General features: G+C 42.0%; 16 non-coding genes across 16 annotated transcripts; all 16 read left to right on the forward strand.

Annotated features, from left to right (window-relative positions):
- Nucleotides 1-1,213: 1,213 nt before the first annotated feature.
- LOC148430377 (U2 spliceosomal RNA) lies at nucleotides 1,214-1,404 on the forward strand. The gene has a single exon (XR_015877541.1). It is a non-coding gene; the product is annotated as a U2 spliceosomal RNA (small nuclear RNA).
- A 1,400-nt stretch (nucleotides 1,405-2,804) lies between these two features.
- Nucleotides 2,805-2,995, forward strand: LOC148430378 (U2 spliceosomal RNA). Its single transcript, XR_015877542.1, has one exon. It is a non-coding gene; the product is annotated as a U2 spliceosomal RNA (small nuclear RNA).
- Nucleotides 2,996-4,396: 1,401 nt separating this feature from the next.
- On the forward strand, nucleotides 4,397-4,587 carry LOC148430379 (U2 spliceosomal RNA). Its single transcript, XR_015877543.1, has one exon. It is a non-coding gene; the product is annotated as a U2 spliceosomal RNA (small nuclear RNA).
- A 1,393-nt stretch (nucleotides 4,588-5,980) lies between these two features.
- Nucleotides 5,981-6,173, forward strand: LOC148430380 (U2 spliceosomal RNA). The gene has a single exon (XR_015877563.1). It is a non-coding gene; the product is annotated as a U2 spliceosomal RNA (small nuclear RNA).
- A 1,406-nt stretch (nucleotides 6,174-7,579) lies between these two features.
- On the forward strand, nucleotides 7,580-7,770 carry LOC148430381 (U2 spliceosomal RNA). The gene has a single exon (XR_015877544.1). It is a non-coding gene; the product is annotated as a U2 spliceosomal RNA (small nuclear RNA).
- Nucleotides 7,771-9,169: 1,399 nt separating this feature from the next.
- On the forward strand, nucleotides 9,170-9,360 carry LOC148430382 (U2 spliceosomal RNA). The gene has a single exon (XR_015877545.1). It is a non-coding gene; the product is annotated as a U2 spliceosomal RNA (small nuclear RNA).
- A 1,402-nt stretch (nucleotides 9,361-10,762) lies between these two features.
- On the forward strand, nucleotides 10,763-10,953 carry LOC148430383 (U2 spliceosomal RNA). The gene has a single exon (XR_015877546.1). It is a non-coding gene; the product is annotated as a U2 spliceosomal RNA (small nuclear RNA).
- A 1,401-nt stretch (nucleotides 10,954-12,354) lies between these two features.
- Nucleotides 12,355-12,545, forward strand: LOC148430384 (U2 spliceosomal RNA). Its single transcript, XR_015877547.1, has one exon. It is a non-coding gene; the product is annotated as a U2 spliceosomal RNA (small nuclear RNA).
- A 1,401-nt stretch (nucleotides 12,546-13,946) lies between these two features.
- On the forward strand, nucleotides 13,947-14,137 carry LOC148430385 (U2 spliceosomal RNA). The gene has a single exon (XR_015877548.1). It is a non-coding gene; the product is annotated as a U2 spliceosomal RNA (small nuclear RNA).
- A 1,400-nt stretch (nucleotides 14,138-15,537) lies between these two features.
- Nucleotides 15,538-15,728, forward strand: LOC148430386 (U2 spliceosomal RNA). Its single transcript, XR_015877549.1, has one exon. It is a non-coding gene; the product is annotated as a U2 spliceosomal RNA (small nuclear RNA).
- Nucleotides 15,729-17,129: 1,401 nt separating this feature from the next.
- Nucleotides 17,130-17,320, forward strand: LOC148430387 (U2 spliceosomal RNA). Its single transcript, XR_015877551.1, has one exon. It is a non-coding gene; the product is annotated as a U2 spliceosomal RNA (small nuclear RNA).
- A 1,400-nt stretch (nucleotides 17,321-18,720) lies between these two features.
- LOC148430388 (U2 spliceosomal RNA) lies at nucleotides 18,721-18,911 on the forward strand. The gene has a single exon (XR_015877552.1). It is a non-coding gene; the product is annotated as a U2 spliceosomal RNA (small nuclear RNA).
- A 1,400-nt stretch (nucleotides 18,912-20,311) lies between these two features.
- On the forward strand, nucleotides 20,312-20,502 carry LOC148430389 (U2 spliceosomal RNA). Its single transcript, XR_015877553.1, has one exon. It is a non-coding gene; the product is annotated as a U2 spliceosomal RNA (small nuclear RNA).
- A 1,401-nt stretch (nucleotides 20,503-21,903) lies between these two features.
- LOC148430390 (U2 spliceosomal RNA) lies at nucleotides 21,904-22,094 on the forward strand. The gene has a single exon (XR_015877554.1). It is a non-coding gene; the product is annotated as a U2 spliceosomal RNA (small nuclear RNA).
- A 1,400-nt stretch (nucleotides 22,095-23,494) lies between these two features.
- Nucleotides 23,495-23,685, forward strand: LOC148430391 (U2 spliceosomal RNA). Its single transcript, XR_015877555.1, has one exon. It is a non-coding gene; the product is annotated as a U2 spliceosomal RNA (small nuclear RNA).
- Nucleotides 23,686-25,085: 1,400 nt separating this feature from the next.
- LOC148430392 (U2 spliceosomal RNA) lies at nucleotides 25,086-25,276 on the forward strand. The gene has a single exon (XR_015877556.1). It is a non-coding gene; the product is annotated as a U2 spliceosomal RNA (small nuclear RNA).
- Nucleotides 25,277-26,726: the final 1,450 nt, after the last annotated feature.

The raw sequence follows: 26,726 nt of genomic DNA on the forward strand, positions 1-26,726 counted from the left end.
GTTTATGTACGTAACTACTGAAAATAAACAAGATCTGTTTATTTGGTGTCGTCTCGTCTGCTGCCTTATTGTGTCTACATTTGTTTTTCTCCATTTAGGCCTATGTCTGGGATTGAACCCAAATTATATATCATTGGAGTTGAGTTGCAGAGTAATTTGGAAATCAATTGCACAAAGAACGTATTGCATAATGAACGTATGCTACAGTTTGAGCTCTGATTTTCCAACCCACCCAGGTGATGCCACATTTAGATTTTGAATTCGTTTGCGTCTCTTTTTCACTTTTTTGGCACCAAGAAGTGTCAACCAACCACACACGGATAGATTGAACTTTTGCACATGGATAGATTGAACTTTTGCAGTCGTGAATTGGCCATCTTTTCATTTGGACAACTTGAATATTTTGCAAACTTTGTCCCCACATAGAAATTTGGGAGACTAGGTTTATGCTTAATCATTTGAAATTGGCGCTCATTTGGTCAAGCAATTTGTTTCCAATAAATGGTTTTGTTACGGGTTTAAATGTGCCTCTTTCGGCATCGTGCGACCATCAAGAAACCTTTTTGGGTCCCTATTTGCAAGGACAATCAATTGGAGAAAGCATCTCGTGGTCTGTGTCTCCCTCCAATGGACCTCAGCAAGCAAGTGCAATACTTGTAAACATCAGAACACACTGACATCAGAGTAGAATGTTGGTTGTTTGAAAATTAGAATGAGAATGCACCAACATTCTGTGTTCTGACTGTCAACATTCTCTTCTTCCTGAACATTCCGTAGACACTGTGAACATTCCGAGCAATGTTTCTGAGCATTTCAATGAAGGGTTACACTGTCTAATAAACTGCAGGGACACGGCTCGAAGAAAGGAAGGCCGCAAAGCGTCTTTTGGGTGGGTGTGGCAGAGGTTTGCAGGAGGCGGTGCCAATGCAAATCATGCAGCTAGCAAGAGAGTATGGGAAAGAAACCCAAAGCACTTCTGCTTGTAACTAAGCTATGGTAAAGGCAAGTGGTGGGCAAAAAAAAAAAAAAAAAAAAAAAAAAAAAAAGGCCCTTGCTGTGGGTCAGTCATTGCAGTAGCTGGAAGCACCTTGGACAGGGCCGCAAGCAGCAGGAGGCCGCTCTTCATAGATTATTGGTGGCTGCTCTAGCATTCTCCTTGATTGTGTGAGTCAGGTCAGAACGGAGCGTGTTTTTTCCGTGCCCTTAATGGGTTATCGCTTCTCGGCCTTTTGGCTAAGATCAAGTGTAGTATCTGTTCTTATCAGTTTAATATCTGATACGCCCCCTATCTGGGGGCCATATATTAAATGGATTTTTAGAACAGGGAGATGGAAGAAGAGCTTGCTCTGTCCACTCCACGCATTGACCTGGTATTGCATTACTTCCAGGACCGGTGCACCTTTCCTAAACTGTTATCCAAAAATAGAAAAGAACTATTTAACTCTTTCGTTTCACTTTGTTTCATTCTTACAGATTCAACAAACTAGTCTTTTGCCTGTGTCTGCACGTCATGCAATCAAATGACAATACCACCACCTGCTGCGCCTCCTGCACTCACCTGCTTGCACTTTGGCACTTCTTAACACTTCATTTGGTTTATGTACGTAACTACTGAAAATAAACAAGATCTGTTTATTTGGTGTCGTCTCGTCTGCTGCCTTATTGTGTCTACATTTGTTTTTCTCCATTTAGGCCTATGTCTGGGATTGAACCCAAATTATATATCATTGGAGTTGAGTTGCAGAGTAATTTGGAAATCAATTGCACAAAGAACGTATTGCATAATGAACGTATGCTACAGTTTGAGCTCTGATTTTCCAACCCACCCAGGTGATGCCACATTTAGATTTTGAATTCGTTTGCGTCTCTTTTTCACTTTTTTGGCACCAAGAAGTGTCAACCAACCACACGGATAGATTGAACTTTTGCACATGGATAGATTGAACTTTTGCAGTCGTGAATTGGCCATCTTTTCATTTGGACAACTTGAATATTTTGCAAACTTTGTCCCCACATAGAAATTTGGGAGACTAGGTTTATGCTTAATCATTTGAAATTGGCGCTCATTTGGTCAAGCAATTTGTTTCCAATAAATGGTTTTGTTACGGGTTTAAATGTGCCTCTTTCGGCATCGTGCGACCATCAAGAAACCTTTTTGGGTCCCTATTTGCAAGGACAATCAATTGGAGAAAGCATCTCGTGGTCTGTGTCTCCCTCCAATGGACCTCAGCAAGCAAGTGCAATACTTGTAAACATCAGAACACACTGACATCAGAGTAGAATGTTGGTTGTTTGAAAATTAGAATGAGAATGCACCAACATTCTGTGTTCTGACTGTCAACATTCTCTTCTTCCTGAACATTCCGTAGACACTGTGAACATTCCGAGCAATGTTTCTGAGCATTTCAATGAAGGGTTACACTGTCTAATAAACTGCAGGGACACGGCTCGAAGAAAGGAAGGCCGCAAAGCGTCTTTTGGGTGGGTGTGGCAGAGGTTTGCAGGAGGCGGTGCCAATGCAAATCATGCAGCTAGCAAGAGAGTATGGGAAAGAAACCCAAAGCACTTCTGCTTGTAACTAAGCTATGGTAAAGGCAAGTGGTGGGCAAAAAAAAAAAAAAAAAAAAAAAAAAAAAAGGCCCTTGCTGTGGGTCAGTCATTGCAGTAGCTGGAAGCACCTTGGACAGGGCCGCAAGCAGCAGGAGGCCGCTCTTCATAGATTATTGGTGGCTGCTCTAGCATTCTCCTTGATTGTGTGAGTCAGGTCAGAACGGAGCGTGTTTTTTCCGTGCCCTTAATGGGTTATCGCTTCTCGGCCTTTTGGCTAAGATCAAGTGTAGTATCTGTTCTTATCAGTTTAATATCTGATACGCCCCCTATCTGGGGGCCATATATTAAATGGATTTTTAGAACAGGGAGATGGAAGAAGAGCTTGCTCTGTCCACTCCACGCATTGACCTGGTATTGCATTACTTCCAGGACCGGTGCACCTTTCCTAAACTGTTATCCAAAAATAGAAAAGAACTATTTAACTCTTTCGTTTCACTTTGTTTCATTCTTACAGATTCAACAAACTAGTCTTTTGCCTGTGTCTGCACGTCATGCAATCAAATGACAATACCACCACCTGCTGCGCCTCCTGCACTCACCTGCTTGCACTTTGGCACTTCTTAACACTTCATTTGGTTTATGTACGTAACTACTGAAAATAAACAAGATCTGTTTATTTGGTGTCGTCTCGTCTGCTGCCTTATTGTGTCTACATTTGTTTTTCTCCATTTAGGCCTATGTCTGGGATTGAACCCAAATTATATATCATTGGAGTTGAGTTGCAGAGTAATTTGGAAATCAATTGCACAAAGAACGTATTGCATAATGAACGTATGCTACAGTTTGAGCTCTGATTTTCCAACCCACCCAGGTGATGCCACATTTAGATTTTGAATTCGTTTGCGTCTCTTTTTCACTTTTTTGGCACCAAGAAGTGTCAACCAACCACACGGATAGATTGAACTTTTGCACATGGATAGATTGAACTTTTGCAGTCGTGAATTGGCCATCTTTTCATTTGGACAACTTGAATATTTTGCAAACTTTGTCCCCACATAGAAATTTGGGAGACTAGGTTTATGCTTAATCATTTGAAATTGGCGCTCATTTGGTCAAGCAATTTGTTTCCAATAAATGGTTTTGTTACGGGTTTAAATGTGCCTCTTTCGGCATCGTGCGACCATCAAGAAACCTTTTTGGGTCCCTATTTGCAAGGACAATCAATTGGAGAAAGCATCTCGTGGTCTGTGTCTCCCTCCAATGGACCTCAGCAAGCAAGTGCAATACTTGTAAACATCAGAACACACTGACATCAGAGTAGAATGTTGGTTGTTTGAAAATTAGAATGAGAATGCACCAACATTCTGTGTTCTGACTGTCAACATTCTCTTCTTCCTGAACATTCCGTAGACACTGTGAACATTCCGAGCAATGTTTCTGAGCATTTCAATGAAGGGTTACACTGTCTAATAAACTGCAGGGACACGGCTCGAAGAAAGGAAGGCCGCAAAGCGTCTTTTGGGTGGGTGTGGCAGAGGTTTGCAGGAGGCGGTGCCAATGCAAATCATGCAGCTAGCAAGAGAGTATGGGAAAGAAACCCAAAGCACTTCTGCTTGTAACTAAGCTATGGTAAAGGCAAGTGGTGGGCAAAAAAAAAAAAAAAAAAAAAAAAAAAAAAAGGCCCTTGCTGTGGGTCAGTCATTGCAGTAGCTGGAAGCACCTTGGACAGGGCCGCAAGCAGCAGGAGGCCGCTCTTCATAGATTATTGGTGGCTGCTCTAGCATTCTCCTTGATTGTGTGAGTCAGGTCAGAACGGAGCGTGTTTTTTCCGTGCCCTTAATGGGTTATCGCTTCTCGGCCTTTTGGCTAAGATCAAGTGTAGTATCTGTTCTTATCAGTTTAATATCTGATACGCCCCCTATCTGGGGGCCATATATTAAATGGATTTTTAGAACAGGGAGATGGAAGAAGAGCTTGCTCTGTCCACTCCACGCATTGACCTGGTATTGCATTACTTCCAGGACCGGTGCACCTTTCCTAAACTGTTATCCAAAAATAGAAAAGAACTATTTAACTCTTTCGTTTCACTTTGTTTCATTCTTACAGATTCAACAAACTAGTCTTTTGCCTGTGTCTGCACGTCATGCAATCAAATGACAATACCACCACCTGCTGCGCCTCCTGCACTCACCTGCTTGCACTTTGGCACTTCTTAACACTTCATTTGGTTTATGTACGTAACTACTGAAAATAAACAAGATCTGTTTATTTGGTGTCGTCTCGTCTGCTGCCTTATTGTGTCTACATTTGTTTTTCTCCATTTAGGCCTATGTCTGGGATTGAACCCAAATTATATATCATTGGAGTTGAGTTGCAGAGTAATTTGGAAATCAATTGCACAAAGAACGTATTGCATAATGAACGTATGCTACAGTTTGAGCTCTGATTTTCCAACCCACCCAGGTGATGCCACATTTAGATTTTGAATTCGTTTGCGTCTCTTTTTCACTTTTTTGGCACCAAGAAGTGTCAACCAACCACACGGATAGATTGAACTTTTGCACATGGATAGATTGAACTTTTGCAGTCGTGAATTGGCCATCTTTTCATTTGGACAACTTGAATATTTTGCAAACTTTGTCCCCACATAGAAATTTGGGAGACTAGGTTTATGCTTAATCATTTGAAATTGGCGCTCATTTGGTCAAGCAATTTGTTTCCAATAAATGGTTTTGTTACGGGTTTAAATGTGCCTCTTTCGGCATCGTGCGACCATCAAGAAACCTTTTTGGGTCCCTATTTGCAAGGACAATCAATTGGAGAAAGCATCTCGTGGTCTGTGTCTCCCTCCAATGGACCTCAGCAAGCAAGTGCAATACTTGTAAACATCAGAACACACTGACATCAGAGTAGAATGTTGGTTGTTTGAAAATTAGAATGAGAATGCACCAACATTCTGTGTTCTGACTGTCAACATTCTCTTCTTCCTGAACATTCCGTAGACACTGTGAACATTCCGAGCAATGTTTCTGAGCATTTCAATGAAGGGTTACACTGTCTAATAAACTGCAGGGACACGGCTCGAAGAAAGGAAGGCCGCAAAGCGTCTTTTGGGTGGGTGTGGCAGAGGTTTGCAGGAGGCGGTGCCAATGCAAATCATGCAGCTAGCAAGAGAGTATGGGAAAGAAACCCAAAGCACTTCTGCTTGTAACTAAGCTATGGTAAAGGCAAGTGGTGGGCAAAAAAAAAAAAAAAAAAAAAAAAAAAAAAGGCCCTTGCTGTGGGTCAGAGTAGCTGGAAGCACCTTGGACAGGGCCGCAAGCAGCAGGAGGCCGCTCTTCATAGATTATTGGTGGCTGCTCTAGCATTCTCCTTGATTGTGTGAGTCAGGTCAGAACGGAGCGTGTTTTTTCCGTGCCCTTAATGGGTTATCGCTTCTCGGCCTTTTGGCTTAAGATCAAGTGTAGTATCTGTTCTTATCAGTTTAATATCTGATACGCCCCCTATCTGGGGGCCATATATTAAATGGATTTTTTAGAACAGGGAGATGGAAGAAGAGCTTGCTCTGTCCACTCCACGCATTGACCTGGTATTGCATTACTTCCAGGACCGGTGCACCTTTCCTAAACTGTTATCCAAAAATAGAAAAGAACTATTTAACTCTTTCGTTTCACTTTGTTTCATTCTTACAGATTCAACAAACTAGTCTTTTGCCTGTGTCTGCACGTCATGCAATCAAATGACAATACCACCACCTGCTGCGCCTCCTGCACTCACCTGCTTGCACTTTGGCACTTCTTTAACACTTCATTTGGTTTATGTACGTAACTACTGAAAATAAACAAGATCTGTTTATTTGGTGTCGTCTCGTCTGCTGCCTTATTGTGTCTACATTTGTTTTTCTCCATTTAGGCCTATGTCTGGGATTGAACCCAAATTATATATCATTGGAGTTGAGTTGCAGAGTAATTTGGAAATCAATTGCACAAAGAACGTATTGCATAATGAACGTATGCTACAGTTTGAGCTCTGATTTTCCAACCCACCCAGGTGATGCCACATTTAGATTTTGAATTCGTTTGCGTCTCTTTTTCACTTTTTTTGGCACCAAGAAGTGTCAACCAACCACACGGATAGATTGAACTTTTGCACATGGATAGATTGAACTTTTGCAGTCGTGAATTGGCCATCTTTTCATTTGGACAACTTGAATATTTTGCAAACTTTGTCCCCACATAGAAATTTGGGAGACTAGGTTTATGCTTAATCATTTGAAATTGGCGCTCATTTGGTCAAGCAATTTGTTTCAATAAATGGTTTTGTTACGGGTTTAAATGTGCCTCTTTCGGCATCGTGCGACCATCAAGAAACCTTTTTGGGTCCCTATTTGCAAGGACAATCAATTGGAGAAAGCATCTCGTGGTCTGTGTCTCCCTCCAATGGACCTCAGCAAGCAAGTGCAATACTTGTAAACATCAGAACACACTGACATCAGAGTAGAATGTTGGTTGTTTGAAAATTAGAATGAGAATGCACCAACATTCTGTGTTCTGACTGTCAACATTCTCTTCTTCCTGAACATTCCGTAGACACTGTGAACATTCCGAGCAATGTTTCTGAGCATTTCAATGAAGGGTTACACTGTCTAATAAACTGCAGGGACACGGCTCGAAGAAAGGAAGGCCGCAAAGCGTCCTTTTGGGTGGGGTGTGGCAGAGGTTTGCAGGAGGCGGTGCCAATGCAAATCATGCAGCTAGCAAGAGAGTACTGGGAAAGAAACCCAAAGCACTTCTGCTTGTAACTAAGCTATGGTAAAGGCAAGTGGTGGGCAAAAAAAAAAAAAAAAAAAAAAAAAAAAAAAGGCCCTTGCTGTGGGTCAGTCATTGCAGTAGCTGGAAGCACCTTGGACAGGGCCGCAAGCAGCAGGAGGCCGCTCTTCATAGATTATTGGTGGCTGCTCTAGCATTCTCCTTGATTGTGTGAGTCAGGTCAGAACGGAGCGTGTTTTTTTCCGTGCCCTTAATGGGTTATCGCTTCTCGGCCTTTTGGCTAAGATCAAGTGTAGTATCTGTTCTTATCAGTTTAATATCTGATACGCCCCCTATCTGGGGGCCATATATTAAATGGATTTTTAGAACAGGGAGATGGAAGAAGAGCTTGCTCTGTCCACTCCACGCATTGACCTGGTATTGCATTACTTCCAGGACCGGTGCACCTTTCCTAAACTGTTATCCAAAAATAGAAAAGAACTATTTAACTCTTTCGTTTCACTTTGTTTCATTCTTACAGATTCAACAAACTAGTCTTTTGCCTGTGTCTGCACGTCATGCAATCAAATGACAATACCACCACCTGCTGCGCCTCCTGCACTCACCTGCTTGCACTTTGGCACTTAACACTTCATTTGGTTTATGTACGTAACTACTGAAAATAAACAAGATCTGTTTATTTGGTGTCGTCTCGTCTGCTGCCTTATTGTGTCTACATTTGTTTTTCTCCATTTAGGCCTATGTCTGGGATTGAACCCAAATTATATATCATTGGAGTTGAGTTGCAGAGTAATTTGGAAATCAATTGCACAAAGAACGTATTGCATAATGAACGTATGCTACAGTTTGAGCTCTGATTTTCCAACCCACCCAGGTGATGCCACATTTAGATTTTGAATTCGTTTGCGTCTCTTTTTCACTTTTTTGGCACCAAGAAGTGTCAACCAACCACACGGATAGATTGAACTTTTGCACATGGATAGATTGAACTTTTGCAGTCGTGAATTGGCCATCTTTTCATTTGGACAACTTGAATATTTTGCCAAACTTTGTCCCCACATAGAAATTTGGGAGACTAGGTTTATGCTTAATCATTTGAAATTGGCGCTCATTTGGTCAAGCAATTTGTTTCCAATAAATGGTTTTGTTACGGGTTTAAATGTGCCTCTTTCGGCATCGTGCGACCATCAAGAAACCTTTTTGGGTCCCTATTTGCAAGGACAATCAATTGGAGAAAAGCATCTCGTGGTCTGTGTCTCCCTCCAATGGACCTCAGCAAGCAAGTGCAATACTTGTAAACATCAGAACACACTGACATCAGAGTAGAATGTTGGTTGTTTGAAAATTAGAATGAGAATGCACCAACATTCTGTGTTCTGACTGTCAACATTCTCTTCTTCCTGAACATTCCGTAGACACTGTGAACATTCCGAGCAATGTTTCTGAGCATTTCAATGAAGGGTTACACTGTCTAATAAACTGCAGGGACACGGCTCGAAGAAAGGAAGGCCGCAAAGCGTCTTTTGGGTGGGTGTGGCAGAGGTTTGCAGGAGGCGGTGCCAATGCAAATCATGCAGCTAGCAAGAGAGTATGGGAAAGAAACCCAAAGCACTTCTGCTTGTAACTAAGCTATGGTAAAGGCAAGTGGTGGGCAAAAAAAAAAAAAAAAAAAAAAAAAAAAAAGGCCCTTGCTGTGGGTCAGTCATTGCAGTAGCTGGAAGCACCTTGGACAGGGCCGCAAGCAGCAGGAGGCCGCTCTTCATAGATTATTGGTGGCTGCTCTAGCATTCTCCTTGATTGTGTGAGTCAGGTCAGAACGGAGCGTGTTTTTTCCGTGCCCTTAATGGGTTATCGCTTCTCGGCCTTTTGGCTAAGATCAAGTGTAGTATCTGTTCTTATCAGTTTAATATCTGATACGCCCCCTATCTGGGGGCCATATATTAAATGGATTTTTAGAACAGGGAGATGGAAGAAGAGCTTGCTCTGTCCACTCCACGCATTGACCTGGTATTGCATTACTTCCAGGACCGGTGCACCTTTCCTAAACTGTTATCCAAAAATAGAAAAGAACTATTTAACTCTTTCGTTTCACTTTGTTTCATTCTTACAGATTCAACAAACTAGTCTTTTGCCTGTGTCTGCACGTCATGCAATCAAATGACAATACCACCACCTGCTGCGCCTCCTGCACTCACCTGCTTGCACTTTGGCACTTCTTAACACTTCATTTGGTTTATGTACGTAACTACTGAAAATAAACAAGATCTGTTTATTTGGTGTCGTCTCGTCTGCTGCCTTATTGTGTCTACATTTGTTTTTCTCCATTTAGGCCTATGTCTGGGATTGAACCCAAATTATATATCATTGGAGTTGAGTTGCAGAGTAATTTGGAAATCAATTGCACAAAGAACGTATTGCATAATGAACGTATGCTACAGTTTGAGCTCTGATTTTCCAACCCACCCAGGTGATGCCACATTTAGATTTTGAATTCGTTTGCGTCTCTTTTTCACTTTTTTGGCACCAAGAAGTGTCAACCAACCACACGGATAGATTGAACTTTTGCACATGGATAGATTGAACTTTTGCAGTCGTGAATTGGCCATCTTTTCATTTGGACAACTTGAATATTTTGCAAACTTTGTCCCCACATAGAAATTTGGGAGACTAGGTTTATGCTTAATCATTTGAAATTGGCGCTCATTTGGTCAAGCAATTTGTTTCCAATAAATGGTTTTGTTACGGGTTTAAATGTGCCTCTTTCGGCATCGTGCGACCATCAAGAAACCTTTTTGGGTCCCTATTTGCAAGGACAATCAATTGGAGAAAGCATCTCGTGGTCTGTGTCTCCCTCCAATGGACCTCAGCAAGCAAGTGCAATACTTGTAAACATCAGAACACACTGACATCAGAGTAGAATGTTGGTTGTTTGAAAATTAGAATGAGAATGCACCAACATTCTGTGTTCTGACTGTCAACATTCTCTTCTTCCTGAACATTCCGTAGACACTGTGAACATTCCGAGCAATGTTTCTGAGCATTTCAATGAAGGGTTACACTGTCTAATAAACTGCAGGGACACGGCTCGAAGAAAGGAAGGCCGCAAAGCGTCTTTTGGGTGGGTGTGGCAGAGGTTTGCAGGAGGCGGTGCCAATGCAAATCATGCAGCTAGCAAGAGAGTATGGGAAAGAAACCCAAAGCACTTCTGCTTGTAACTAAGCTATGGTAAAGGCAAGTGGTGGGCAAAAAAAAAAAAAAAAAAAAAAAAAAAAAAAAGGCCCTTGCTGTGGGTCAGTCATTGCAGTAGCTGGAAGCACCTTGGACAGGGCCGCAAGCAGCAGGAGGCCGCTCTTCATAGATTATTGGTGGCTGCTCTAGCATTCTCCTTGATTGTGTGAGTCAGGTCAGAACGGAGCGTGTTTTTTCCGTGCCCTTAATGGGTTATCGCTTCTCGGCCTTTTGGCTAAGATCAAGTGTAGTATCTGTTCTTATCAGTTTAATATCTGATACGCCCCCTATCTGGGGGCCATATATTAAATGGATTTTTAGAACAGGGAGATGGAAGAAGAGCTTGCTCTGTCCACTCCACGCATTGACCTGGTATTGCATTACTTCCAGGACCGGTGCACCTTTCCTAAACTGTTATCCAAAAATAGAAAAGAACTATTTAACTCTTTCGTTTCACTTTGTTTCATTCTTACAGATTCAACAAACTAGTCTTTTGCCTGTGTCTGCACGTCATGCAATCAAATGACAATACCACCACCTGCTGCGCCTCCTGCACTCACCTGCTTGCACTTTGGCACTTCTTAACACTTCATTTGGTTTATGTACGTAACTACTGAAAATAAACAAGATCTGTTTATTTGGTGTCGTCTCGTCTGCTGCCTTATTGTGTCTACATTTGTTTTTCTCCATTTAGGCCTATGTCTGGGATTGAACCCAAATTATATATCATTGGAGTTGAGTTGCAGAGTAATTTGGAAATCAATTGCACAAAGAACGTATTGCATAATGAACGTATGCTACAGTTTGAGCTCTGATTTTCCAACCCACCCAGGTGATGCCACATTTAGATTTTGAATTCGTTTGCGTCTCTTTTTCACTTTTTTGGCACCAAGAAGTGTCAACCAACCACACGGATAGATTGAACTTTTGCACATGGATAGATTGAACTTTTGCAGTCGTGAATTGGCCATCTTTTCATTTGGACAACTTGAATATTTTGCAAACTTTGTCCCCACATAGAAATTTGGGAGACTAGGTTTATGCATAATCATTTGAAATTGGCGCTCATTTGGTCAAGCAATTTGTTTCCAATAAATGGTTTTGTTACGGGTTTAAATGTGCCTCTTTCGGCATCGTGCGACCATCAAGAAACCTTTTTGGGTCCCTATTTGCAAGGACAATCAATTGGAGAAAGCATCTCGTGGTCTGTGTCTCCCTCCAATGGACCTCAGCAAGCAAGTGCAATACTTGTAAACATCAGAACACACTGACATCAGAGTAGAATGTTGGTTGTTTGAAAATTAGAATGAGAATGCACCAACATTCTGTGTTCTGACTGTCAACATTCTCTTCTTCCTGAACATTCCGTAGACACTGTGAACATTCCGAGCAATGTTTCTGAGCATTTCAATGAAGGGTTACACTGTCTAATAAACTGCAGGGACACGGCTCGAAGAAAGGAAGGCCGCAAAGCGTCTTTTGGGTGGGTGTGGCAGAGGTTTGCAGGAGGCGGTGCCAATGCAAATCATGCAGCTAGCAAGAGAGTATGGGAAAGAAACCCAAAGCACTTCTGCTTGTAACTAAGCTATGGTAAAGGCAAGTGGTGGGCAAAAAAAAAAAAAAAAAAAAAAAAAAAAAAAGGCCCTTGCTGTGGGTCAGTCATTGCAGTAGCTGGAAGCACCTTGGACAGGGCCGCAAGCAGCAGGAGGCCGCTCTTCATAGATTATTGGTGGCTGCTCTAGCATTCTCCTTGATTGTGTGAGTCAGGTCAGAACGGAGCGTGTTTTTTCCGTGCCCTTAATGGGTTATCGCTTCTCGGCCTTTTGGCTAAGATCAAGTGTAGTATCTGTTCTTATCAGTTTAATATCTGATACGCCCCCTATCTGGGGGCCATATATTAAATGGATTTTTAGAACAGGGAGATGGAAGAAGAGCTTGCTCTGTCCACTCCACGCATTGACCTGGTATTGCATTACTTCCAGGACCGGTGCACCTTTCCTAAACTGTTATCCAAAAATAGAAAAGAACTATTTAACTCTTTCGTTTCACTTTGTTTCATTCTTACAGATTCAACAAACTAGTCTTTTGCCTGTGTCTGCACGTCATGCAATCAAATGACAATACCACCACCTGCTGCGCCTCCTGCACTCACCTGCTTGCACTTTGGCACTTCTTAACACTTCATTTGGTTTATGTACGTAACTACTGAAAATAAACAAGATCTGTTTATTTGGTGTCGTCTCGTCTGCTGCCTTATTGTGTCTACATTTGTTTTTCTCCATTTAGGCCTATGTCTGGGATTGAACCCAAATTATATATCATTGGAGTTGAGTTGCAGAGTAATTTGGAAATCAATTGCACAAAGAACGTATTGCATAATGAACGTATGCTACAGTTTGAGCTCTGATTTTCCAACCCACCCAGGTGATGCCACATTTAGATTTTGAATTCGTTTGCGTCTCTTTTTCACTTTTTTGGCACCAAGAAGTGTCAACCAACCACACGGATAGATTGAACTTTTGCACATGGATAGATTGAACTTTTGCAGTCGTGAATTGGCCATCTTTTCATTTGGACAACTTGAATATTTTGCAAACTTTGTCCCCACATAGAAATTTGGGAGACTAGGTTTATGCTTAATCATTTGAAATTGGCGCTCATTTGGTCAAGCAATTTGTTTCCAATAAATGGTTTTGTTACGGGTTTAAATGTGCCTCTTTCGGCATCGTGCGACCATCAAGAAACCTTTTTGGGTCCCTATTTGCAAGGACAATCAATTGGAGAAAGCATCTCGTGGTCTGTGTCTCCCTCCAATGGACCTCAGCAAGCAAGTGCAATACTTGTAAACATCAGAACACACTGACATCAGAGTAGAATGTTGGTTGTTTGAAAATTAGAATGAGAATGCACCAACATTCTGTGTTCTGACTGTCAACATTCTCTTCTTCCTGAACATTCCGTAGACACTGTGAACATTCCGAGCAATGTTTCTGAGCATTTCAATGAAGGGTTACACTGTCTAATAAACTGCAGGGACACGGCTCGAAGAAAGGAAGGCCGCAAAGCGTCTTTTGGGTGGGTGTGGCAGAGGTTTGCAGGAGGCGGTGCCAATGCAAATCATGCAGCTAGCAAGAGAGTATGGGAAAGAAACCCAAAGCACTTCTGCTTGTAACTAAGCTATGGTAAAGGCAAGTGGTGGGCAAAAAAAAAAAAAAAAAAAAAAAAAAAAAAAGGCCCTTGCTGTGGGTCAGTCATTGCAGTAGCTGGAAGCACCTTGGACAGGGCCGCAAGCAGCAGGAGGCCGCTCTTCATAGATTATTGGTGGCTGCTCTAGCATTCTCCTTGATTGTGTGAGTCAGGTCAGAACGGAGCGTGTTTTTTCCGTGCCCTTAATGGGTTATCGCTTCTCGGCCTTTTGGCTAAGATCAAGTGTAGTATCTGTTCTTATCAGTTTAATATCTGATACGCCCCCTATCTGGGGGCCATATATTAAATGGATTTTTAGAACAGGGAGATGGAAGAAGAGCTTGCTCTGTCCACTCCACGCATTGACCTGGTATTGCATTACTTCCAGGACCGGTGCACCTTTCCTAAACTGTTATCCAAAAATAGAAAAGAACTATTTAACTCTTTCGTTTCACTTTGTTTCATTCTTACAGATTCAACAAACTAGTCTTTTGCCTGTGTCTGCACGTCATGCAATCAAATGACAATACCACCACCTGCTGCGCCTCCTGCACTCACCTGCTTGCACTTTGGCACTTCTTAACACTTCATTTGGTTTATGTACGTAACTACTGAAAATAAACAAGATCTGTTTATTTGGTGTCGTCTCGTCTGCTGCCTTATTGTGTCTACATTTGTTTTTCTCCATTTAGGCCTATGTCTGGGATTGAACCCAAATTATATATCATTGGAGTTGAGTTGCAGAGTAATTTGGAAATCAATTGCACAAAGAACGTATTGCATAATGAACGTATGCTACAGTTTGAGCTCTGATTTTCCAACCCACCCAGGTGATGCCACATTTAGATTTTGAATTCGTTTGCGTCTCTTTTTCACTTTTTTGGCACCAAGAAGTGTCAACCAACCACACGGATAGATTGAACTTTTGCACATGGATAGATTGAACTTTTGCAGTCGTGAATTGGCCATCTTTTCATTTGGACAACTTGAATATTTTGCAAACTTTGTCCCCACATAGAAATTTGGGAGACTAGGTTTATGCTTAATCATTTGAAATTGGCGCTCATTTGGTCAAGCAATTTGTTTCCAATAAATGGTTTTGTTACGGGTTTAAATGTGCCTCTTTCGGCATCGTGCGACCATCAAGAAACCTTTTTGGGTCCCTATTTGCAAGGACAATCAATTGGAGAAAGCATCTCGTGGTCTGTGTCTCCCTCCAATGGACCTCAGCAAGCAAGTGCAATACTTGTAAACATCAGAACACACTGACATCAGAGTAGAATGTTGGTTGTTTGAAAATTAGAATGAGAATGCACCAACATTCTGTGTTCTGACTGTCAACATTCTCTTCTTCCTGAACATTCCGTAGACACTGTGAACATTCCGAGCAATGTTTCTGAGCATTTCAATGAAGGGTTACACTGTCTAATAAACTGCAGGGACACGGCTCGAAGAAAGGAAGGCCGCAAAGCGTCTTTTGGGTGGGTGTGGCAGAGGTTTGCAGGAGGCGGTGCCAATGCAAATCATGCAGCTAGCAAGAGAGTATGGGAAAGAAACCCAAAGCACTTCTGCTTGTAACTAAGCTATGGTAAAGGCAAGTGGTGGGCAAAAAAAAAAAAAAAAAAAAAAAAAAAAAAGGCCCTTGCTGTGGGTCAGTCATTGCAGTAGCTGGAAGCACCTTGGACAGGGCCGCAAGCAGCAGGAGGCCGCTCTTCATAGATTATTGGTGGCTGCTCTAGCATTCTCCTTGATTGTGTGAGTCAGGTCAGAACGGAGCGTGTTTTTTCCGTGCCCTTAATGGGTTATCGCTTCTCGGCCTTTTGGCTAAGATCAAGTGTAGTATCTGTTCTTATCAGTTTAATATCTGATACGCCCCCTATCTGGGGGCCATATATTAAATGGATTTTTAGAACAGGGAGATGGAAGAAGAGCTTGCTCTGTCCACTCCACGCATTGACCTGGTATTGCATTACTTCCAGGACCGGTGCACCTTTCCTAAACTGTTATCCAAAAATAGAAAAGAACTATTTAACTCTTTCGTTTCACTTTGTTTCATTCTTACAGATTCAACAAACTAGTCTTTTGCCTGTGTCTGCACGTCATGCAATCAAATGACAATACCACCACCTGCTGCGCCTCCTGCACTCACCTGCTTGCACTTTGGCACTTCTTAACACTTCATTTGGTTTATGTACGTAACTACTGAAAATAAACAAGATCTGTTTATTTGGTGTCGTCTCGTCTGCTGCCTTATTGTGTCTACATTTGTTTTTCTCCATTTAGGCCTATGTCTGGGATTGAACCCAAATTATATATCATTGGAGTTGAGTTGCAGAGTAATTTGGAAATCAATTGCACAAAGAACGTATTGCATAATGAACGTATGCTACAGTTTGAGCTCTGATTTTCCAACCCACCCAGGTGATGCCACATTTAGATTTTGAATTCGTTTGCGTCTCTTTTTCACTTTTTTGGCACCAAGAAGTGTCAACCAACCACACGGATAGATTGAACTTTTGCACATGGATAGATTGAACTTTTGCAGTCGTGAATTGGCCATCTTTTCATTTGGACAACTTGAATATTTTGCAAACTTTGTCCCCACATAGAAATTTGGGAGACTAGGTTTATGCTTAATCATTTGAAATTGGCGCTCATTTGGTCAAGCAATTTGTTTCCAATAAATGGTTTTGTTACGGGTTTAAATGTGCCTCTTTCGGCATCGTGCGACCATCAAGAAACCTTTTTGGGTCCCTATTTGCAAGGACAATCAATTGGAGAAAGCATCTCGTGGTCTGTGTCTCCCTCCAATGGACCTCAGCAAGCAAGTGCAATACTTGTAAACATCAGAACACACTGACATCAGAGTAGAATGTTGGTTGTTTGAAAATTAGAATGAGAATGCACCAACATTCTGTGTTCTGACTGTCAACATTCTCTTCTTCCTGAACATTCCGTAGACACTGTGAACATTCCGAGCAATGTTTCTGAGCATTTCAATGAAGGGTTACACTGTCTAATAAACTGCAGGGACACGGCTCGAAGAAAGGAAGGCCGCAAAGCGTCTTTTGGGTGGGTGTGGCAGAGGTTTGCAGGAGGCGGTGCCAATGCAAATCATGCAGCTAGCAAGAGAGTATGGGAAAGAAACCCAAAGCACTTCTGCTTGTAACTAAGCTATGGTAAAGGCAAGTGGTGGGCAAAAAAAAAAAAAAAAAAAAAAAAAAAAAAAGGCCCTTGCTGTGGGTCAGTCATTGCAGTAGCTGGAAGCACCTTGGACAGGGCCGCAAGCAGCAGGAGGCCGCTCTTCATAGATTATTGGTGGCTGCTCTAGCATTCTCCTTGATTGTGTGAGTCAGGTCAGAACGGAGCGTGTTTTTTCCGTGCCCTTAATGGGTTATCGCTTCTCGGCCTTTTGGCTAAGATCAAGTGTAGTATCTGTTCTTATCAGTTTAATATCTGATACGCCCCCTATCTGGGGGCCATATATTAAATGGATTTTTAGAACAGGGAGATGGAAGAAGAGCTTGCTCTGTCCACTCCACGCATTGACCTGGTATTGCATTACTTCCAGGACCGGTGCACCTTTCCTAAACTGTTATCCAAAAATAGAAAAGAACTATTTAACTCTTTCGTTTCACTTTGTTTCATTCTTACAGATTCAACAAACTAGTCTTTTGCCTGTGTCTGCACGTCATGCAATCAAATGACAATACCACCACCTGCTGCGCCTCCTGCACTCACCTGCTTGCACTTTGGCACTTCTTAACACTTCATTTGGTTTATGTACGTAACTACTGAAAATAAACAAGATCTGTTTATTTGGTGTCGTCTCGTCTGCTGCCTTATTGTGTCTACATTTGTTTTTCTCCATTTAGGCCTATGTCTGGGATTGAACCCAAATTATATATCATTGGAGTTGAGTTGCAGAGTAATTTGGAAATCAATTGCACAAAGAACGTATTGCATAATGAACGTATGCTACAGTTTGAGCTCTGATTTTCCAACCCACCCAGGTGATGCCACATTTAGATTTTGAATTCGTTTGCGTCTCTTTTTCACTTTTTTGGCACCAAGAAGTGTCAACCAACCACACGGATAGATTGAACTTTTGCACATGGATAGATTGAACTTTTGCAGTCGTGAATTGGCCATCTTTTCATTTGGACAACTTGAATATTTTGCAAACTTTGTCCCCACATAGAAATTTGGGAGACTAGGTTTATGCTTAATCATTTGAAATTGGCGCTCATTTGGTCAAGCAATTTGTTTCCAATAAATGGTTTTGTTACGGGTTTAAATGTGCCTCTTTCGGCATCGTGCGACCATCAAGAAACCTTTTTGGGTCCCTATTTGCAAGGACAATCAATTGGAGAAAGCATCTCGTGGTCTGTGTCTCCCTCCAATGGACCTCAGCAAGCAAGTGCAATACTTGTAAACATCAGAACACACTGACATCAGAGTAGAATGTTGGTTGTTTGAAAATTAGAATGAGAATGCACCAACATTCTGTGTTCTGACTGTCAACATTCTCTTCTTCCTGAACATTCCGTAGACACTGTGAACATTCCGAGCAATGTTTCTGAGCATTTCAATGAAGGGTTACACTGTCTAATAAACTGCAGGGACACGGCTCGAAGAAAGGAAGGCCGCAAAGCGTCTTTTGGGTGGGTGTGGCAGAGGTTTGCAGGAGGCGGTGCCAATGCAAATCATGCAGCTAGCAAGAGAGTATGGGAAAGAAACCCAAAGCACTTCTGCTTGTAACTAAGCTATGGTAAAGGCAAGTGGTGGGCAAAAAAAAAAAAAAAAAAAAAAAAAAAAAAGGCCCTTGCTGTGGGTCAGTCATTGCAGTAGCTGGAAGCACCTTGGACAGGGCCGCAAGCAGCAGGAGGCCGCTCTTCATAGATTATTGGTGGCTGCTCTAGCATTCTCCTTGATTGTGTGAGTCAGGTCAGAACGGAGCGTGTTTTTTCCGTGCCCTTAATGGGTTATCGCTTCTCGGCCTTTTGGCTAAGATCAAGTGTAGTATCTGTTCTTATCAGTTTAATATCTGATACGCCCCCTATCTGGGGGCCATATATTAAATGGATTTTTAGAACAGGGAGATGGAAGAAGAGCTTGCTCTGTCCACTCCACGCATTGACCTGGTATTGCATTACTTCCAGGACCGGTGCACCTTTCCTAAACTGTTATCCAAAAATAGAAAAGAACTATTTAACTCTTTCGTTTCACTTTGTTTCATTCTTACAGATTCAACAAACTAGTCTTTTGCCTGTGTCTGCACGTCATGCAATCAAATGACAATACCACCACCTGCTGCGCCTCCTGCACTCACCTGCTTGCACTTTGGCACTTCTTAACACTTCATTTGGTTTATGTACGTAACTACTGAAAATAAACAAGATCTGTTTATTTGGTGTCGTCTCGTCTGCTGCCTTATTGTGTCTACATTTGTTTTTCTCCATTTAGGCCTATGTCTGGGATTGAACCCAAATTATATATCATTGGAGTTGAGTTGCAGAGTAATTTGGAAATCAATTGCACAAAGAACGTATTGCATAATGAACGTATGCTACAGTTTGAGCTCTGATTTTCCAACCCACCCAGGTGATGCCACATTTAGATTTTGAATTCGTTTGCGTCTCTTTTTCACTTTTTTGGCACCAAGAAGTGTCAACCAACCACACGGATAGATTGAACTTTTGCACATGGATAGATTGAACTTTTGCAGTCGTGAATTGGCCATCTTTTCATTTGGACAACTTGAATATTTTGCAAACTTTGTCCCCACATAGAAATTTGGGAGACTAGGTTTATGCTTAATCATTTGAAATTGGCGCTCATTTGGTCAAGCAATTTGTTTCCAATAAATGGTTTTGTTACGGGTTTAAATGTGCCTCTTTCGGCATCGTGCGACCATCAAGAAACCTTTTTGGGTCCCTATTTGCAAGGACAATCAATTGGAGAAAGCATCTCGTGGTCTGTGTCTCCCTCCAATGGACCTCAGCAAGCAAGTGCAATACTTGTAAACATCAGAACACACTGACATCAGAGTAGAATGTTGGTTGTTTGAAAATTAGAATGAGAATGCACCAACATTCTGTGTTCTGACTGTCAACATTCTCTTCTTCCTGAACATTCCGTAGACACTGTGAACATTCCGAGCAATGTTTCTGAGCATTTCAATGAAGGGTTACACTGTCTAATAAACTGCAGGGACACGGCTCGAAGAAAGGAAGGCCGCAAAGCGTCTTTTGGGTGGGTGTGGCAGAGGTTTGCAGGAGGCGGTGCCAATGCAAATCATGCAGCTAGCAAGAGAGTATGGGAAAGAAACCCAAAGCACTTCTGCTTGTAACTAAGCTATGGTAAAGGCAAGTGGTGGGCAAAAAAAAAAAAAAAAAAAAAAAAAAAAAAGGCCCTTGCTGTGGGTCAGTCATTGCAGTAGCTGGAAGCACCTTGGACAGGGCCGCAAGCAGCAGGAGGCCGCTCTTCATAGATTATTGGTGGCTGCTCTAGCATTCTCCTTGATTGTGTGAGTCAGGTCAGAACGGAGCGTGTTTTTTCCGTGCCCTTAATGGGTTATCGCTTCTCGGCCTTTTGGCTAAGATCAAGTGTAGTATCTGTTCTTATCAGTTTAATATCTGATACGCCCCCTATCTGGGGGCCATATATTAAATGGATTTTTAGAACAGGGAGATGGAAGAAGAGCTTGCTCTGTCCACTCCACGCATTGACCTGGTATTGCATTACTTCCAGGACCGGTGCACCTTTCCTAAACTGTTATCCAAAAATAGAAAAGAACTATTTAACTCTTTCGTTTCACTTTGTTTCATTCTTACAGATTCAACAAACTAGTCTTTTGCCTGTGTCTGCACGTCATGCAATCAAATGACAATACCACCACCTGCTGCGCCTCCTGCACTCACCTGCTTGCACTTTGGCACTTCTTAACACTTCATTTGGTTTATGTACGTAACTACTGAAAATAAACAAGATCTGTTTATTTGGTGTCGTCTCGTCTGCTGCCTTATTGTGTCTACATTTGTTTTTCTCCATTTAGGCCTATGTCTGGGATTGAACCCAAATTATATATCATTGGAGTTGAGTTGCAGAGTAATTTGGAAATCAATTGCACAAAGAACGTATTGCATAATGAACGTATGCTACAGTTTGAGCTCTGATTTTCCAACCCACCCAGGTGATGCCACATTTAGATTTTGAATTCGTTTGCGTCTCTTTTTCACTTTTTTGGCACCAAGAAGTGTCAACCAACCACACGGATAGATTGAACTTTTGCACATGGATAGATTGAACTTTTGCAGTCGTGAATTGGCCATCTTTTCATTTGGACAACTTGAATATTTTGCAAACTTTGTCCCCACATAGAAATTTGGGAGACTAGGTTTATGCTTAATCATTTGAAATTGGCGCTCATTTGGTCAAGCAATTTGTTTCCAATAAATGGTTTTGTTACGGGTTTAAATGTGCCTCTTTCGGCATCGTGCGACCATCAAGAAACCTTTTTGGGTCCCTATTTGCAAGGACAATCAATTGGAGAAAGCATCTCGTGGTCTGTGTCTCCCTCCAATGGACCTCAGCAAGCAAGTGCAATACTTGTAAACATCAGAACACACTGACATCAGAGTAGAATGTTGGTTGTTTGAAAATTAGAATGAGAATGCACCAACATTCTGTGTTCTGACTGTCAACATTCTCTTCTTCCTGAACATTCCGTAGACACTGTGAACATTCCGAGCAATGTTTCTGAGCATTTCAATGAAGGGTTACACTGTCTAATAAACTGCAGGGACACGGCTCGAAGAAAGGAAGGCCGCAAAGCGTCTTTTGGGTGGGTGTGGCAGAGGTTTGCAGGAGGCGGTGCCAATGCAAATCATGCAGCTAGCAAGAGAGTATGGGAAAGAAACCCAAAGCACTTCTGCTTGTAACTAAGCTATGGTAAAGGCAAGTGGTGGGCAAAAAAAAAAAAAAAAAAAAAAAAAAAAAAAGGCCCTTGCTGTGGGTCAGTCATTGCAGTAGCTGGAAGCACCTTGGACAGGGCCGCAAGCAGCAGGAGGCCGCTCTTCATAGATTATTGGTGGCTGCTCTAGCATTCTCCTTGATTGTGTGAGTCAGGTCAGAACGGAGCGTGTTTTTTCCGTGCCCTTAATGGGTTATCGCTTCTCGGCCTTTTGGCTAAGATCAAGTGTAGTATCTGTTCTTATCAGTTTAATATCTGATACGCCCCCTATCTGGGGGCCATATATTAAATGGATTTTTAGAACAGGGAGATGGAAGAAGAGCTTGCTCTGTCCACTCCACGCATTGACCTGGTATTGCATTACTTCCAGGACCGGTGCACCTTTCCTAAACTGTTATCCAAAAATAGAAAAGAACTATTTAACTCTTTCGTTTCACTTTGTTTCATTCTTACAGATTCAACAAACTAGTCTTTTGCCTGTGTCTGCACGTCATGCAATCAAATGACAATACCACCACCTGCTGCGCCTCCTGCACTCACCTGCTTGCACTTTGGCACTTCTTAACACTTCATTTGGTTTATGTACGTAACTACTGAAAATAAACAAGATCTGTTTATTTGGTGTCGTCTCGTCTGCTGCCTTATTGTGTCTACATTTGTTTTTCTCCATTTAGGCCTATGTCTGGGATTGAACCCAAATTATATATCATTGGAGTTGAGTTGCAGAGTAATTTGGAAATCAATTGCACAAAGAACGTATTGCATAATGAACGTATGCTACAGTTTGAGCTCTGATTTTCCAACCCACCCAGGTGATGCCACATTTAGATTTTGAATTCGTTTGCGTCTCTTTTTCACTTTTTTGGCACCAAGAAGTGTCAACCAACCACACGGATAGATTGAACTTTTGCACATGGATAGATTGAACTTTTGCAGTCGTGAATTGGCCATCTTTTCATTTGGACAACTTGAATATTTTGCAAACTTTGTCCCCACATAGAAATTTGGGAGACTAGGTTTATGCTTAATCATTTGAAATTGGCGCTCATTTGGTCAAGCAATTTGTTTCCAATAAATGGTTTTGTTACGGGTTTAAATGTGCCTCTTTCGGCATCGTGCGACCATCAAGAAACCTTTTTGGGTCCCTATTTGCAAGGACAATCAATTGGAGAAAGCATCTCGTGGTCTGTGTCTCCCTCCAATGGACCTCAGCAAGCAAGTGCAATACTTGTAAACATCAGAACACACTGACATCAGAGTAGAATGTTGGTTGTTTGAAAATTAGAATGAGAATGCACCAACATTCTGTGTTCTGACTGTCAACATTCTCTTCTTCCTGAACATTCCGTAGACACTGTGAACATTCCGAGCAATGTTTCTGAGCATTTCAATGAAGGGTTACACTGTCTAATAAACTGCAGGGACACGGCTCGAAGAAAGGAAGGCCGCAAAGCGTCTTTTGGGTGGGTGTGGCAGAGGTTTGCAGGAGGCGGTGCCAATGCAAATCATGCAGCTAGCAAGAGAGTATGGGAAAGAAACCCAAAGCACTTCTGCTTGTAACTAAGCTATGGTAAAGGCAAGTGGTGGGCAAAAAAAAAAAAAAAAAAAAAAAAAAAAAAGGCCCTTGCTGTGGGTCAGTCATTGCAGTAGCTGGAAGCACCTTGGACAGGGCCGCAAGCAGCAGGAGGCCGCTCTTCATAGATTATTGGTGGCTGCTCTAGCATTCTCCTTGATTGTGTGAGTCAGGTCAGAACGGAGCGTGTTTTTTCCGTGCCCTTAATGGGTTATCGCTTCTCGGCCTTTTGGCTAAGATCAAGTGTAGTATCTGTTCTTATCAGTTTAATATCTGATACGCCCCCTATCTGGGGGCCATATATTAAATGGATTTTTAGAACAGGGAGATGGAAGAAGAGCTTGCTCTGTCCACTCCACGCATTGACCTGGTATTGCATTACTTCCAGGACCGGTGCACCTTTCCTAAACTGTTATCCAAAAATAGAAAAGAACTATTTAACTCTTTCGTTTCACTTTGTTTCATTCTTACAGATTCAACAAACTAGTCTTTTGCCTGTGTCTGCACGTCATGCAATCAAATGACAATACCACCACCTGCTGCGCCTCCTGCACTCACCTGCTTGCACTTTGGCACTTCTTAACACTTCATTTGGTTTATGTACGTAACTACTGAAAATAAACAAGATCTGTTTATTTGGTGTCGTCTCGTCTGCTGCCTTATTGTGTCTACATTTGTTTTTCTCCATTTAGGCCTATGTCTGGGATTGAACCCAAATTATATATCATTGGAGTTGAGTTGCAGAGTAATTTGGAAATCAATTGCACAAAGAACGTATTGCATAATGAACGTATGCTACAGTTTGAGCTCTGATTTTCCAACCCACCCAGGTGATGCCACATTTAGATTTTGAATTCGTTTGCGTCTCTTTTTCACTTTTTTGGCACCAAGAAGTGTCAACCAACCACACGGATAGATTGAACTTTTGCACATGGATAGATTGAACTTTTGCAGTCGTGAATTGGCCATCTTTTCATTTGGACAACTTGAATATTTTGCAAACTTTGTCCCCACATAGAAATTTGGGAGACTAGGTTTATGCTTAATCATTTGAAATTGGCGCTCATTTGGTCAAGCAATTTGTTTCCAATAAATGGTTTTGTTACGGGTTTAAATGTGCCTCTTTCGGCATCGTGCGACCATCAAGAAACCTTTTTGGGTCCCTATTTGCAAGGACAATCAATTGGAGAAAGCATCTCGTGGTCTGTGTCTCCCTCCAATGGACCTCAGCAAGCAAGTGCAATACTTGTAAACATCAGAACACACTGACATCAGAGTAGAATGTTGGTTGTTTGAAAATTAGAATGAGAATGCACCAACATTCTGTGTTCTGACTGTCAACATTCTCTTCTTCCTGAACATTCCGTAGACACTGTGAACATTCCGAGCAATGTTTCTGAGCATTTCAATGAAGGGTTACACTGTCTAATAAACTGCAGGGACACGGCTCGAAGAAAGGAAGGCCGCAAAGCGTCTTTTGGGTGGGTGTGGCAGAGGTTTGCAGGAGGCGGTGCCAATGCAAATCATGCAGCTAGCAAGAGAGTATGGGAAAGAAACCCAAAGCACTTCTGCTTGTAACTAAGCTATGGTAAAGGCAAGTGGTGGGCAAAAAAAAAAAAAAAAAAAAAAAAAAAAAAGGCCCTTGCTGTGGGTCAGTCATTGCAGTAGCTGGAAGCACCTTGGACAGGGCCGCAAGCAGCAGGAGGCCGCTCTTCATAGATTATTGGTGGCTGCTCTAGCATTCTCCTTGATTGTGTGAGTCAGGTCAGAACGGAGCGTGTTTTTTCCGTGCCCTTAATGGGTTATCGCTTCTCGGCCTTTTGGCTAAGATCAAGTGTAGTATCTGTTCTTATCAGTTTAATATCTGATACGCCCCCTATCTGGGGGCCATATATTAAATGGATTTTTAGAACAGGGAGATGGAAGAAGAGCTTGCTCTGTCCACTCCACGCATTGACCTGGTATTGCATTACTTCCAGGACCGGTGCACCTTTCCTAAACTGTTATCCAAAAATAGAAAAGAACTATTTAACTCTTTCGTTTCACTTTGTTTCATTCTTACAGATTCAACAAACTAGTCTTTTGCCTGTGTCTGCACGTCATGCAATCAAATGACAATACCACCACCTGCTGCGCCTCCTGCACTCACCTGCTTGCACTTTGGCACTTCTTAACACTTCATTTGGTTTATGTACGTAACTACTGAAAATAAACAAGATCTGTTTATTTGGTGTCGTCTCGTCTGCTGCCTTATTGTGTCTACATTTGTTTTTCTCCATTTAGGCCTATGTCTGGGATTGAACCCAAATTATATATCATTGGAGTTGAGTTGCAGAGTAATTTGGAAATCAATTGCACAAAGAACGTATTGCATAATGAACGTATGCTACAGTTTGAGCTCTGATTTTCCAACCCACCCAGGTGATGCCACATTTAGATTTTGAATTCGTTTGCGTCTCTTTTTCACTTTTTTGGCACCAAGAAGTGTCAACCAACCACACGGATAGATTGAACTTTTGCACATGGATAGATTGAACTTTTGCAGTCGTGAATTGGCCATCTTTTCATTTGGACAACTTGAATATTTTGCAAACTTTGTCCCCACATAGAAATTTGGGAGACTAGGTTTATGCTTAATCATTTGAAATTGGCGCTCATTTGGTCAAGCAATTTGTTTCCAATAAATGGTTTTGTTACGGGTTTAAATGTGCCTCTTTCGGCATCGTGCGACCATCAAGAAACCTTTTTGGGTCCCTATTTGCAAGGACAATCAATTGGAGAAAGCATCTCGTGGTCTGTGTCTCCCTCCAATGGACCTCAGCAAGCAAGTGCAATACTTGTAAACATCAGAACACACTGACATCAGAGTAGAATGTTGGTTGTTTGAAAATTAGAATGAGAATGCACCAACATTCTGTGTTCTGACTGTCAACATTCTCTTCTTCCTGAACATTCCGTAGACACTGTGAACATTCCGAGCAATGTTTCTGAGCATTTCAATGAAGGGTTACACTGTCTAATAAACTGCAGGGACACGGCTCGAAGAAAGGAAGGCCGCAAAGCGTCTTTTGGGTGGGTGTGGCAGAGGTTTGCAGGAGGCGGTGCCAATGCAAATCATGCAGCTAGCAAGAGAGTATGGGAAAGAAACCCAAAGCACTTCTGCTTGTAACTAAGCTATGGTAAAGGCAAGTGGTGGGCAAAAAAAAAAAAAAAAAAAAAAAAAAAAAAGGCCCTTGCTGTGGGTCAGTCATTGCAGTAGCTGGAAGCACCTTGGACAGGGCCGCAAGCAGCAGGAGGCCGCTCTTCATAGATTATTGGTGGCTGCTCTAGCATTCTCCTTGATTGTGTGAGTCAGGTCAGAACGGAGCGTGTTTTTTCCGTGCCCTTAATGGGTTATCGCTTCTCGGCCTTTTGGCTAAGATCAAGTGCAGAGTTATCTGTGTTT

The sequence above is a fragment of the Taudactylus pleione genome, unplaced genomic scaffold, assembly GCF_031769625.1.
Source record: "Taudactylus pleione unplaced genomic scaffold, aTauple2 ptg003868l, whole genome shotgun sequence".
NCBI classification, from domain to species: Eukaryota; Metazoa; Chordata; class Amphibia; order Anura; family Myobatrachidae; genus Taudactylus; species Taudactylus pleione.